This window comes from Aquarana catesbeiana, linkage group LG07 (genome assembly GCF_042186555.1).
Source record: "Aquarana catesbeiana isolate 2022-GZ linkage group LG07, ASM4218655v1, whole genome shotgun sequence".
NCBI classification, from domain to species: domain Eukaryota; kingdom Metazoa; phylum Chordata; class Amphibia; order Anura; family Ranidae; genus Aquarana; species Aquarana catesbeiana.
In genome coordinates this window covers 203,157,552-203,173,179 of record NC_133330.1, presented here as the reverse complement: position 1 = coordinate 203,173,179, position 15,628 = coordinate 203,157,552, and positions in this window count along the sequence as shown.

The window sequence follows — 15,628 nt, the reverse complement described above, 5'->3', positions numbered from 1 at the left end:
CCATGCAGCACAGCCGTGGAGGGCCAAATGTGCGGGGAGAGAGGGGGAAAAAAGAGAGACCCAAACAATCAGTCGGCTCTGTATACAGGTGTACAGTGTCAGCTCCAGTGGAATAGGCAGCAGCACACTGGTGGGAGTGCTTACAATGGTCTACTTAAAATTAAAAGCTTCCTGATGACGCTATAATGGTGAAAAGCGCAGAAGTGGGGTTACATGGTTTCTGACGTCACATCCGGGTGACGGAGTTTCCGCTGGTTGGAACCCATACCGATACCCCATGCAGGAAAAGGCGGTCAGCAGCCATAACAAACATTGCTGAGATCGCTGGGTGCCAGTCAGCAGAGTTTTACTCTTACCTTTGTATTTTAAGCATTTTATTATTAAAACAAGGTTACGCTATGAGGAGTGTGTTTTGATCTCTTTTTCAGAATACAACACTGGAACCAAGGAAAGTAGGAGAGGGGACTCGGGAGTCTGCTTATACACAATGTTTGTCTGAGCACGAGCTGACACACACACATTGGGGTTGATTTACTAAAGGCAAATCCACTTTGCACTACAAGTGCACTTAAAAGAGCAGTGGCTGTAGATCTGAGTGGTAGATATGAAATGAGTGGAAGCTCTGCTGATTTTATCATCCAATCATGTACAAGCCAAAATGCTGTTTTTTATTTTCCTTGCATGTCCCCCTCAGATCTACAGTGACTGCATTTCCACGTGCACTTGTAATGCAAAGTGGATTTGCTTTTAGTAAATAAACCCCACTGGGTCTTAAGGTCTGGTCTGTGTGATAAGAGATGGACAGAATCACGAAGATACATGGCACAACACACTTTAATACATGATTGGAGCACAGTTGGGAAATGGATTCATATCACTGAGCACTACAGTTGACTTTTTTCATTGATATAGGATTAATGGACACTGTTTGTTATTTTTATTTAGAACATATTTGGCTTTGTTCATATTTTATATTTGCACACAAGGAGTAAATTTGTATTTTGTTATTAAAGGGGGAGGATTTTATTACAGTTTACTATAGGTTGTGTTGCACACGCACATCTTTGTTTTAGCAGTAGTGGTATCTTAAATAAGTCTTGACCAGTGTAGGAACTAATATCCCCAACTTCCATCACCTACTCTTTATTTACTAATCCCCCCTTTTCCCCCTTTCTTATCTATAATAAATTAGACCACACACACAGAAGTTGTTTTGGAGTAAAAAACTGGCCATAGCAGCCTCCTTTATTATAAAACTATAAAACCAACTTTTAAATAACTTTTAAATAACTTTTTAATCAACATATGTGTAACTATGTACAACTTTTTAACTGACAGTTCTGACACCTCACAATCTTTGGTCTTCTGATGGCACTCCGAACTTCACATCCTCCATTTAAAAACTTCTCCATCACCAGTACACTGCGGTACCATAATTTACCATACCAGGCCTCCAGCCGTATTAAACAGCTCGGTGACAACACCCTTCCCGTAGTGTACACATTTGTCTTCCAGCCTAGACTTCCGCTGTAAGAACACACAAGAGGGGCACGTAATACTGAAAAGCCCCCCACCATTTACCATCACCTCTGTTTATTTTGTACCACCATCAGAGACCAAAGATGCCGCCGATAAATCACTGCTATGACGACCTTGATCCATTCAACCTGCAATAAAAGGAAAAAGAAACAGCAAACCAAAAAATACCCACAGAAAAACCAAAGGGAGGGTGGGTGGGCAACTTCCCCTTTGTCTGTCTCCTCCACACTGCTCCTGCCCAAACCCCGCCTATTCCTTTTATATCTCTCCGCCCCCCAAGTTAACTTTAATCTCCTCCCTATTACTTCCTTTTACTTTTAACCCTCAGTTGTCTCCTGTTCCACCTTGTCATGCCCAGCCCTTCATTACCATTCCATACTTCCATTATCATTCCGGGCCTCCCTTCACCAGTGTAGGAACTAATATCCCCAACTTCCATCACCTACTCTTTAATTACTAATCCCCCTTTTCCCCCTTTCTTATCTATAATAAATTAGACCACACACACAGGAGTTGTTTTGGAGTAAAAAACTGGCCATAGCAGCCTCCTTTATTATAAAACTATAAAACCAACTTTTAAATAACTTTTAAATAACTTTTTAATCAACATATGTATAACTATGTACAACTTTTTAACTGACAGTTCTGACACCTCCCAATCTTTGGTCTTCTGATGGCACTCCGAACTTCACATCCTCCATTTCAAAACTTCTCCATCACAGTACACTGCGGTACCATAATTTACCATACCAGAGCTCCAGCCCTATTAAACATCTCGGTGACAACACCCTTCCCGCAGTGTACACATTTGTCTTCCAGCCTAGCCTTCCGCTGTAAGAACACACCAGAGAGGCACGTAATACTGAAAAGCCCCCCACCATTTACCATCACCTCTGTTTATTTTGTACCGCCATCAGAGACCAAAGATGCTGCCACAGCCTGCAAGGATGACCCCTTAGCCTTAAGGGCACCTCCACACCTGCAATGCCCTCTCAATGCCATCTTGAAGGCCGAGTGTCCAAAGATCAATGCCTACTGCGGTAAGGTGCACCCCATCTCCCGTTAGGTACACCCTCATGTTAACCTCCAATTCCGTGTGCCCCACTACCAATCCCCCATTGTTAACAACAAATTTCCCCACTGCCTTGTTCACTTTGATTCATGCTTTGTTGATCCTAGTTACCGATCATGCCATGCGCCATGACGTCCGTGCCACTATGTCAGACCATACCACTATCATTCCCGGGAAGGCCACCCGAAGCGCCAAAAAATTGCACTTAACGGCCGACACCAGTTCCCTGGTGGATCGGACCCCCAGATCATTGTCTCCCGCATGTAAAACTAAAACATCTGGGGGCCGGATCAAGTCAAGCGTAGCGTTCAACCTCCGGAACAACTCTACCCCACCCCATCCCTGGAAAGCCTAACCAGCGAATACTCGCCTCCCTCCTGGAAATCCCTAGTTGCCTGCCTTCTGGTCTGACGTTCCCCCCATAAGAGTGCCCTAAGATCCAGACGAGGCGTGGTTGACCCCCATCTGCAAAGACATAACACAACAGAAAAACAAATTGAAACATCTGAAACTTCCCCCACCCCTTTAGTACATACATGTACTTATAATATATCCTCATTCCAGTTAATTTTCTTTTTTTTTTTTTTTTTTTTTTATACATCATCAGATGACAAATGAGGGTGCACATAAGACCAAAACCTCCTGGATTCCCACCTCCCAATCTTCTTAATTGCTGCCTCATCCAACCCACCCCTGGCAGCCTCAGTAGCCACCCTGATGCGGAAGGAGTGTGAGGCAAATTGCCTACTATCCAACTCTGCCGCCCCAATGCATTTCCGAAACACTGCAACGAACTGAAACCTGGATAAAAAAGTCTCATCCTCATGCACAAACAACAGCCCATCCCCAACCAGACGACTTAGCAAAAATTCCTCAACCACTTTAAGTGGGCAAATTCCCGACCCTGGCAACCTGAACAGCTGCACTTTTACCCCTTTTCCTGCCTGATCTGTCTTGGACCTGCATAATTTTATCAACACCCTATCCCATTTTACTTCCACATCCTGTATCCTCAAACCCCCTGCTACTTGTTTTGCCGGACTCACCAGTTCACCTACCCGAAATGCTCCAAAAAACGCAATAGAAAAACTGCTTTAAAAAAATTACCTCATAACCCGACTTACATACCCCACCTAGTTTATTACACGTTACCTGCAAAATTGAAAAGGACACCGGCCTCCTCGAATCCTTCTTTGCATGACTCTTCCTATAACCTTTTAGGGCCTGTTTTACCCAGAAATCCTTGGTTAAATCAGTCAAGCCCTGCAGCTTAAATAAAAAGGCCAACCCTGCCAACTTCCGCTCAATTGCAGACACTGAACCACCTTCCCCCATGTGTTGTGACACAAAATACACTACCAACAGCCTCAAGTCCGGCCCTCCCAGCCCGGCATCCGCCAGCCGTGTAAATGCAGCCCATTCTGTCCACACTTTACTATATGCCGCCCATGTCGCCCCACCCGATTTCCTGATCCATCCTGCGGCGATTCCTATACCGTCTCCCAAAGCCACCCCGGACAAGGAATCCCCTCTGCCTCCGCAGCGGGTGCCAGCTCCCTGAATCTGTCCCACTGGAACTGAGACAAGGAGTCAGCCAATGTATTATCAACGCCCGGGATATGAACAGCATATAGAAAAACATTAAGTTGTAAACACCTCAACACCAGGTGGTGCAACAACCGTATTACCGGCTGGGATGATGCCGATAGCCAATTGACGACCTGAACCACCCCCATATTGTCACAATTCAAGCGTATTTTCAAGTTCCGCCACCTCTCCCCCCACAATTCCACTGCCAATACCACCGGGAGTAATTCCAATAGCACCAAATTCCGAGTAAATCCCGCCTCCACCCAAAATTCTGGCCATGCCTCCGCACTCAACTGCCCTTGGAAAAAAGCCCTGTACCCGTCGATCCCGCCGCGTCTGTCACCAAATCCATGTCACAATTACTTACCAGTCCTTCCATCCACACCGAACGCCCATTGTAGCTTTCCAGGAATGTGTACCACACCTTCAAGTCCTCCCTATGTTCCCTGGTAAGCCTGATAAAATGGGTTGGAGAATGTATCCATGCTGTAGCAGCAGACAACCATCGTCAAAAAACCTTACCCATTGGAATAATGCGACACGCAAAATTCAACTTACCTAATAGGGATTGTAATTGCCGCAGCTGCACTTTGCTTTTCTCCATCGTTTCCCTGACATCCATTTTTAGCCCAGCCACCTTATCCCCTGGCAACCTACACTCCATCGCTCCGGTATCTATTTCGATGCCCAAAAAACTCAACACTGTTGTCGGGCCCTCCGTTTTATCTGCTGCCAATGGTACCCCAAACTTACCCGCAATGTGATGCAGGGTTGCCAAAAGAATCTCACACCCCTTAGACGAATGAGGCCCCAAGCAGAGGAAGTCATCAAGGTAATGTATCACGGAATCCAGCCCTGACACATCCCTAATCACCCATTCGAGAAACGAACTAAACAATTCAAACTTGGCACAAGATATAGAGCAACCCATTGGCAGACACTGATCGACGTAAAATTCCCCCTGCCAACAGCAACCCAACAGCCAAAAACTGTCCGGATGTACTGGGAGCAAACGGAATGCCGACTCAATGTCCGATTTTGCCATGAGAGCCCCCTGACCGTAATGCCGCACCCATCCCACCGCTGCATCGAACGGGATTGATACCATCGCTCACAGATGCCCCTTTTGGAAACGAGAGGTGGTGAATAAGGCGAAACTTATTCGGTTCCTTCTTAGGCACCAATCCCAACGGTGACACCACCAAATCCTGTAGCGGACTAGTTGCAAAAGGCCCACTCATGCGCCCCAATGCAACCTTCTTGGCCAAGTTCTCTGAAACCACCCCAGGATTCTGCAATGCTGACCATAAATTCTTGGCCATCGGAGGTATAGCTGCTAGGGAGCATGGATTTCTGAAACCCACTGAAGAACCCTCCCCCAACACCTTCGCTGCCTCTTTATCCGGATACCTATTTAAGAAAGGCCGCATCCTTACCTCCATCACCGGTGTTGTCCCTCTTCTGAGTAGGCTCCCCTGGCTTCTTTCCTTTTTTGAAGCAGCGTGACAAAGCGTGGTTCCCCCCACATCCTGAACATTCATGTTTAAAACGACAGGATCCCCCAAACTTGCAGGATCCTTCGTTAAACTGCCAACACACCCCAAATTTTTTCCCGGCCGGGAGTCCAGAGGTGGATGATCCCCAGGCCCCCCCATGAAAAGGCTGATTTGGTACCCTGGCGAAAGACATCAAACGCATCCATAAGCTGATATCCTTATAGTCCCACCTAAGAGCCAGCCTAACCGCCCTTTGTTGCCGAAATTGCTCGTCATAACGAAGCCACGCAGTTCCCCCATACACCCTATGTGCCTCCCCTATAGCATCCATATAGCAAAACAACGCCGAGCAATGCTCCGGGTTCTTCTCACCTATTACACTCGCCATAATGGCGAATGCCTGTAACCAGTTCCCAAAAGTTCTAGGGATCAACCGATACCTCCGCTTCTCCTCGTCCTCTTTTTTTGAATCGTCCGGCTTCACCCCGTCTAAGTTGAACTTCTCCAGCGGTAACAAGGAGAAAATTTCAACATACTCACCTTTTACGATTTTTTCCCGAACTTCTTGTTTTAAATGTGCTCCCAGCGGGCCCTCATAGCATACATAGACTTCGCATTTTGCTGCATCTGCTATCCTGACCACATCCTTCCTGACCACTACCGCAGATTCCCCCGTGGTGGTATTTTCCAACACCCCTGCGTCTGGTGTGGCAACCTCTTCACCCCCTGTCCCCTGGGTCCCACCAGTACCCGACTTCTCAACCTGTCCTTCAACCCACGGTGCCACTTGTGCTGGCGCCGTCTGGTTGTTTGCAAATCGCTGAACCAAATCCCTTAAACCCCCCAATAACTCCTGCAACAGTCCCCCTGTCCCGGAGGCGACAGGCTGAACGCCCGTCCCCCCTAGGCCAGGCGGTCCCCCACAGCTCCCCCAGGTGAACTCGTAGCCCCCCTGTCCCCCATACCTAACAAATTACCACCATTATCATTAATAGCAAGATCAGGTAAAACATGTGACTCACCAGGCTGACTGGGTCTGCTCCCCATCGCCGCTGCACTGGACCCTCCAGATGGCGTGATATCCTGGCGCACTTCCTCATCTGATCCCGACAATTCTCCTTCTGACCTTACCTCCGTGGCCTGGAGCATCAGCGTGATGAACCTCCCAGGCGAAGCCTGCCTGGAGGCCGTGGATTCTCGTCCTGTGGCTGTTCTCCCCCTCTCCATGCATCCACCGGCTGCCGTGCCCTGCTGTCCCCCACTGCTGTCTCCTCTGCTAGCCCCTGGTCCTCTCCTTCTGTTCTCTCCTGGCTCCAAACTTCTGCATGACACTGAAGGGCTGCCAGCAGCGTCAGGTAGCTGACCTCCAGCCGTGCCCCCGCTCCTCCCCCGTTGGATCTCCCCCCTTGCAGATGCCTTTGCTGCGGGGGGGATCATTCTCCTCCTGTCCTGCATCCTGGGTGGTGATGCTCGGGCGCCATTACGGCCCGAAGCCCCGCCCCCCGAGCTCCGCCGCTGCTGAGGATTCTGCTCGGCCCCCCCAGGGGTAGCAGCGGCCACCCGTTTTGCTGGGGGAACCGACGGGTCCGTTCCTGGGCTCCTATTGGGGTGAGCTGTTCTGCTTGAGGGGCCTGGTGAAAAACGCTCAGGCGGCTGAGACTGCCTGGTGCGTGGCATCGCTCCCCCCCCCGCGCCGGACCCCCCCACCTCATCCGAATTCAATGCCGCTACCTGTGCCTGTAGCCAGTCCCGCCCTTTCATGGCCGCCGCCGTTCGCAGCCGTGCTAGAAGCACATCTATGTCTGCCATGCTGCTGCAACACTGCTCCTAGCTCTCACTGTGTCTGTGTCCAACTTCCCCTTTGTCTGTCTCCTCCACACTGCTCCTGCCCAAACCCCGCCTATTCCTTTTATATCTCTCCGCCCCCCCAAGTTAACTTCAATCTCCTCCTTATTACTTCCTTTTACTTTTAACCCTCAGTTGTCTCCTGTTCCACCTTGTCATGCTCAGCCCTTCATTACCATTCCATACTTCCATTATCATTCCGGGCCTCCCTTTATCATTGGCGTAGTTATATAAAGTTAAAGAAAATTTAAAATACTTAACTTTTTCCTCTCTGCCACAGACTGACCCCTACTGCATGGCTGGTCCCCTGAAGTTGCTTCCCCTCACTGCTCCACTGGTCACAGGCTTTCTGACAACATCATGCCAATGACACTGGTCCTGCATTGTACATGAGGATTGCAAGGGTCGGTCCACATCTGGGGAGCATCAGAGAGTGAAGAGTAAGAAAGGGTATTTTACCTTATTCATTACCCCCTAGATGAAGCAAACCTTTATTCCATTAAGCAGTTTCACTGCATTGTTGAATTTTTACCAGCTATAAGAACTCGCATCAAATGTAAAGCATTAAGGACTCAGCTGCTCGCTTTCTTTTTTCTTTTAAGGGCTTTTCATGCCCAATTTTTTAAAGGATGGATTTAATACAATTTCAGGCTCACAGGGTTTTTCAGCATATATCTTTCATTAAAACAACAAACCTCCTTACAGGTCAGGCCCTAGTCTGTCTCCTACAGACCACTCAGGACCTCTCTCAACAGCTTCGTCCACACACTTGGCAGCCTCTCTGGCTCCCACCTCTCTCCTAGGTGGAACCCTCCTGACTCCTAAGCAAAGACCTTCTCTGTCAGCCGGAGTGGAGCCCAGAACCATGGTCAGGTCACTACTAATAGCCTAGCATACCCCTAGACAATTAGTGTGCTGGTGGTTCTGAAAACTTAGACCCAGGATTGCAGACATCCCAACCTGCAAAAACTCATTTCAGGGAGGTGGCAAAATCATTTCAGGGAGGTGACGCTCTGCGCCCGCATACCCCACCCCCTCCACCCTTATTCCCCAATACCCCCACCCCTGTGGCAAAATTTTTTTTTTGATCAGTTTTTCAATATTTTTTTACAGTGCTTCTGGAGAAGGGGGTGGGGGGTGGATGGTGTCACTAGTTTTTTATTTTTACGTATTGATTTTTTTTACAATTAAATTTGTTTTTAATTTTTGTTCACAATTCTTTTTAGGGGGATGGGGTTGAGGCAATGGACAGTGTTGGTAGGTCAACTCAGACCCCTGACATCTCCCGTTTGAGACAGAGAAAGGGCCGAGGACACATTCCCCCGTTCCTTTCTCAGCATTGAAGATAAATGAAGAGGAGACAGAGGCTCCTGTTCATTCATAAACTGAAGCAGAGTAACACACAGTTTACTCTGCTCAGTTATCACAGGACATAGGAGCGATGTCGCTCACTGTGTCCAATTCAGACAAGGAAGGGGCCGGTAAATGACAGATTTATTCAGCTCCTTCCTCCGCTCTCCATCCTGACAAATCACCCTCAGCCGGCGGGAGAGGAGGAAAGCCGGCTGCGGGGGATGAGGGGGGAGGCAGAGGCGTAGAACAGGCAGCGGGGGGTGGAGGGGGACACAGAGGGGGCAAAGGAGAACGGGGGGAGGCAGAGAAGGACAGGGGATCAGAGGAGCAGGGGAGCAGCACACAGGGAGCCATTTTAAAATGTTAAACTTGAAACTGATAACATATTCCTTGTCCAACAAATCCGATTTTGAATTCTGATTTTAGCTCTATTGTAAGTTCACCTTTTTCAAAAAAAATTAAATAAGTAAACTAACACTCTACACCCCCCCCTTCCCCCAAACACACACACACACACAGTCCTCGAAGGATCAGAATGATTCTGAATGGTCAACGCAGGCACAGAGAATCATTTAGAGCTGTCCCGAAAGCCCTAAAGAAAGAATGAGGAGAATAGCAGGGAGGTGATCACAGTGGGGACTAGGGGGGTCGGAGAGAGTGTAGGGTGTTAGTTCATCTTTAGATTTTTTATGAAATGTGAATTAACCTCCTGTGGAGGTGTGTCATTGTATTTTTAACACATTGAAGAGTTAATGGTATATGTCATTCAACAATATATCAATCAATATTAGAATACAATATTTTTCCCAGTAGAGGTCCAAAAAGTGAATAGGCTGGGTAACTATATTTTGTACATTGTTGTTGGCTGTAACTTGTGCCTATTTTTTAAAATAAATATGTTAATAATTATGTTTAGAAATAAAAAATATAGAATATCTATATATTATTTCAGTTTGTCTGCTTACCATAATTGTTAAACTTGACTGTTGCACAGTTTGCTAACATTCATAACAAGAAAACCTACAAATGCTACAGAGTTGACATTTTAGCACCACTGTATAATAGGTGTTACACTTTATTTATATTGCATGAGAAAAAGCCAGGCGCCTTAGGAAAACTGTGCACAAGACATATTTACATGTGACAGACCTAGCCCCAGAGGGTATATATCTGAGTGCTAGAAAAGCCTCACAAGGATTTCACCTATCTCATCATTTTTTATTCCCCACACAGCTTGGTGGGACTGGAAAGATGATAATATTACAGTGTTACACTTGTTTGTAGTGTTATATTTCACAGAGAACAGGTAGCTAATATTACACATTCAAATAATCCACACTCCCAGTATCAAATGCCCACAAAAGAGCTGCTTAAGAAAAGAAAAACTTTAGAAAATACTTTCTAAATCTCAGTATTATGTATAAACATTTTTCAGAGAAATCTTTGAGGAATGCAAGACTCTACATACAGAGACATACGAACACACGCTCAATCATGAAATATCTCTGACCCATAGGAATTTGGTAAATGTTTGTGAAAAACCCTACATGAAATACATGTAACCAGTACTTAGGGTTGCCACCTTTTCTTCAAACCAAACCCGAACACTAAAGCCCCTTTCACACGGGCTTTCTGATCAGGTCTGCCTGTCAGTTTTTCGGGCGGACCTGATCGTAGCCTCCATTCACCTCTATGGAGCGGCAGATGTTAGCGGTGACATGTTCACTGACACCCTCCGCCAGGGCCGATCCTAGGGTCACAGACGCCTGGGTCCAGAAATATTTCTGGCGCCCCCACATGGGCGTAGTCATCTTGCCAACTCCTCCCTTTTGCAAATGTTTCTATGGCAACGACTCACAGAGATGCTCCCCTAAGGAGTCTTCGTTATCCTGGTATCCTCCCAAAATCTCTTAACAATAAACAAAATACAGGAAGAGAAGCAAAGTACTCTAATGGGACCTGGAGGGGGGTCTCTCTAATGGACACAGAGAGGGCCTCTGTTAGAGTCTGTTAGAAAAAGCCCCCAGACATACTGCAGACATACTACAGGTGACGGCCAGAGACTGTGGAAATCATACAAGAGATCAATGCATTAATGCATCCTCATCAGTGCCCATCAAATGCAGCTTATCAGTGCCCATAGAATGCAGCCTATTAGTGCCCATCAATTGCAGCCTTATCAGTGCCCACCAATTTCAGCCTCATCAGTGCCTATCAGTTTCAGCCTCATTAGTGCCCACCAGTTTCAGCCTCATCAGTGCCCACCAGTTTCAGCCTCATCAGTGCCCACCAATTGCAGCCTTATTAGTGCCCACCAATTGCAGCCTACCAGTGCCCACCAATTGCAGCCTACTAGTGCCCACCAATTTCAGCCTACCAGTGTCCTTAGATGGATCACACAGAGCAGCGATCTCCTGCTGTCACAGAGCTTGGGTTCAAACTCGCAAGCTCCTATGATACACACTGATTCAATTTCACGGCATTGGGTCAGTGTGCCGTCTATTACAGGAGCCCAGTCTAGGAGGCGGAACTTTGTTACAGCGCTGCCGGGCATTTTGGAAAGCTCAGTGCTGTGTGACCAGGGTTGGTGCAAGGATTTTTGCTTACACAGGCAAAGATGGGCACTGCTAGGCTGTATTTTGTTGCCCCCCACTGTACTCCCACCACACCCTCCCTTCCACAATGAAATTCCCCTTTACATCAAAGTTCCCAACATTTCCACCTTACAATCAAGGTTCTCAGTGCCCCTCTTACATCAGAGTCAGCAGAGTTCACAGATCGCAGTAAAGGGCCAATCACAGCAGCCCTTTCACATGTGATCAGCTGTGTTCAATCACCCCATCAGTACCCATCAATGCCGCCCCTTCAATGCCACCTATCACTATCAGTGCCCATCAGTGCAGCCTAGCAGTGCCCATCAGTGCAGCCACATCAGCGAAGGAGAAAAATTACTTATTTGCTAAGTTTTATAATAGAAACCAAGAAACTTTTTTTTTATAAAAAAACATTCAGTCTTTTTTCATTAGTTTTGCAAAAAAAAAAAAAAACAGAGGTGATCAAATACCACCAAAAGAAAGCTCTATTTGTGTGTAAAAAAAAAGGTTTAACAATTTCATATGGGTACAGTGTTGCTATTGTCAGTCAAAGTGTGACATCGCTGAAATCTGAAAATTGACCTGGGCAGTAAGGGGGTGTAAGTGCCCAGTATTGAAGTGGTTAATACAAGTACCTTCCACAGTCCTTGCACAATAAATAATATGCATAAAACATACATTGCATACAAAAAAAATCAATAAAATTGTGCCATGATAAACTTGTGCAGATCCACTGCAAGCTGTTTGCATTGACTTCAGTGTACTATCAACAAGTCAGAGCACATACCATCTGCTTACCACGAAACATGACAACTTAAACTTATGAGGTGACATGCGTTTGTCATCTGCTGGATATTTGCAGCCACTTTGCTCAAAGAGCAACACTGCAGATAGCAACACTTTCTCCCAAGAGTGGCCTTTCACCACTCCGTCTGCTCTGGTAATAGGTATAGGTACTCCGCACACAGCTCCACCTAGTCTGGTACCAGGTACTCCGCATGCCCAGTCTGGTATAGTTCATTACCTGGACAATTAAACAATTTGTTGCTTTAGCCTAGTAAAATTTGATTTCAGTACATTACTTTTAATGAAGCATATCTTGAATATCTTGGTAATGCACTATAGTATGCTTTATCAGATTCAGTGTGAACGGGGGGCTAAGAGGTACATTTTTTGGTAAGCAGATGGTATGTCTTGGTAATGGTACCACACTGATCCCACTATTGTGCCTGCTGGTACCTCCCCCTGGTCTTACTTGGCTCCTCCCCCTCATCCCATATGTCACCAGTTCAGAGGCGATTGTCATCTTTGTGCTGGACTGGTGGGTGGGAACCTTTGCTAATTGTAGGGGGCTGGTGCCTACTGTCTGGAGGGTGCGAGGCAGTGAAAAAAAAGGCAGTCTTATGCCCGTTACCTGGGAGGGAGGAGGAGTAGCAGCCAGAAGTGCAGTAGCAGAGGCGTAACTATAACCTTCAGGATCCCAGTACAAGAAACCATGAAGGGCCCCTGAACCGTAGTATGATGGGGGGGTATTGTGAAAGGATGGGGGAGCAGTGTGATGGGGTATTTTGACAGGAGGAGGGCAGTGTGACAAAAAAAGGGTATCTGGAAAGTGTGACCAGAGGGGGGAGTGTTAATGAAGGAGCAGTATGATGGGGGCAGTGTGACAGGAGGGGGCAGTATGACAAGGGGATATTGTAACAAGAGGGGGGCAGTGTGACAGGAAAAGGATACCTGGGAAGTATGACAGGAGGGGGCATTGTAATGAGGGAGCACTGTGAAAGGAGGGGGGTTGTGTAACAAGAGGGGACAGTATGACGGGGTAGTGTGACAGGAGGGGGGTAAATATGACAGAAGGGGGCAGTGTGATGAGAGGGCAGAATGATAGAGGGGCAGTATGACAGGGGGGTATTGTTGCAAGGGGACAGTGTGACAGGTGGGGGACCCAGTGTCACCAGTGGGGGGACCAGTGTCACCAGTGGGGGGGCCAATGTCAGAGGTGGGGGGCCAGTGTCACAGGTGGGGGGCAGTGTCAGTGTCACAGGTGGGGGGAATGTCACTGGTGGGGGCACAGGTGGGGGGATGTCACTGGTGGGGCAGTGTCACAGGTGGGGGGGAGTGTGACAGGTGGGGGCACAGGTGGGGGGCAATGTCACTGGTGGGGGCACAGGTGGGGGGAATGTCACTGATGGAGGGGCAGTGTCACAGGTGGGGGGAATGTCACTGGTGGGGGCACAGGTGGGGGGATGTCACTGGTGGGGCAGTGTCACAGGTAGGGGGGAGTGTCACAGGTGGGGGCACAGGTGGGGGGAATGTCACTGGTGGGGGCACAGGTGGGGGGAATGTCACTGATGGGGGGCAGTGTCACAGGTGGGGGGGAATGTCACTGGTGGGGGCACAGGTGGGGGGAATGTCACTGGTGGGGGGCCAGTGTCACAGGTGGGGGGGAGTGTCACCAGTGGGGGGGCCAGTGTCACCGGTGGGGGGGCCAGTGTCACAGGTGGGGGGTCAGTGTCACAGGTGGGGGGGCCAGTGTCACAGGTGGGGGGCAGTGTCACAGGTGGGGGGCCAGTGTCACAGGTGGGGAGAGTGTCACCAGTGGGGGGGCAGTGTCACAGGTGGGGGGGCCAGTGTCACAGGTGGGGCGGCAGTGTCACAGGTGGGGGGCAGTGTCAGTGTCACAGGTGGGGGACAGTGTCAGTGTCACAGGTGGGGGGCAGTGCCACAGGTGGGGGGCAGTGTCAGTGTCACAGATGGGGGGACCAGTGTCACAGGTGGGGGGCAGTGTCAGTGTCACAGGTGGGGGGTAGTGTCACAGGTGGGGGCACAGGTGGGGGGATGTCACTGGTGGGGGCACAGGTGGGGGGATGTCACTGGTGGGGCAGTGTCACAGATAGGGGGTATGTCACTGGTGGGGGCACAGGTGGGGGAATGGTACTGGTGGGGGGGCAGTGTCACAGGTGGGGGGGCAGTGTTGGGCTTACCTTACATGAGAAGTCCAAGCAGTAGCCCCTGTACATTCTTCCCTGTGATATCTGATGTCCATCCAGCCAGCACAGTTCACCTCCCGAGTGTCAGTGTATACAATGTAGAGGGGAGGAGCCTCTGACCCGAGCAAGACTTATGCCCGTACACACAGTTGGATTTTCTGACGGAAAATGTGCGATCGGAGCGTTTTGTCGGAAATTCCGACCGTGTGTGGGCTCCATCGGACTTTTTCCATCGGATTTTCCAACACACAAAGTTTGAGAGCAGGCTATAAAATTTTCCAACAACAAAATCCGATCGCGTCAATTCCGACCGTGTGTGGACAATTCCGACGCACAAAGTGCCACGCATGCTCAGAAGAAATTCCGAGACGGAACAGCTCGTTCTGGTAAAATTAGCGTTCGGAATGGATAGAGCATTTTCGTCACGCTGCAATCTTTAAAAATTGTTTAATACAGCGCACTCTCTTCTTCTTTATAATGCAGGAAGAACAAAGTAGTTTTGCTGTTGATATTCACAGAGTTCTCACAAACTTCTTTCTTTATTATTTATTGTGATTCCCTCAATAAATTATGATTTGTCACATCTGACCAAAAAGCTATATCTTTTTTTTTGTGTTTTTTTTTTTTTTTAAACCCTGTTGTGATTTTTTTTATTTTTTTTTTTGTTTGTATTTTTTTCAAGGCTAATCTTGTTTTTTTTTTTTTTTTTTTTTTTTTAGTTATTTAACATCCAGAAGATTTTTGTGTGTGTTTTGTGTGTCAAGTTACCACTACATTATTGTATTATTTAATCTCAAGGAGATTGTTTGGTGTTGGTGTCCCTTGTTAATTTCACATTGTATTTTTGAAATGTACCTGAATCCTCACAAACAAACTGTCCATTTTGATGGAAAACACACATAGGCGAGTATAATTGAAACCAAAAAACCTTTATTAAGGGCTATAACCGAACAACGAGGGAGGCAACGCTGGAGAAACAGCAGAAATTGGTGAAGCCTTTGACCCCAAGGGCAGACATCAATTATTTTACTGCCAAATTAGTGGCCTGAGGAGTCCATATCTAAGGGAGTGCAGTCTGGTCCAGAAGTCCCAGAGATCCTGAAAGCAGCAGATGACATCTGTGTCCCCAGGCTGTGGTCATACAAGAGA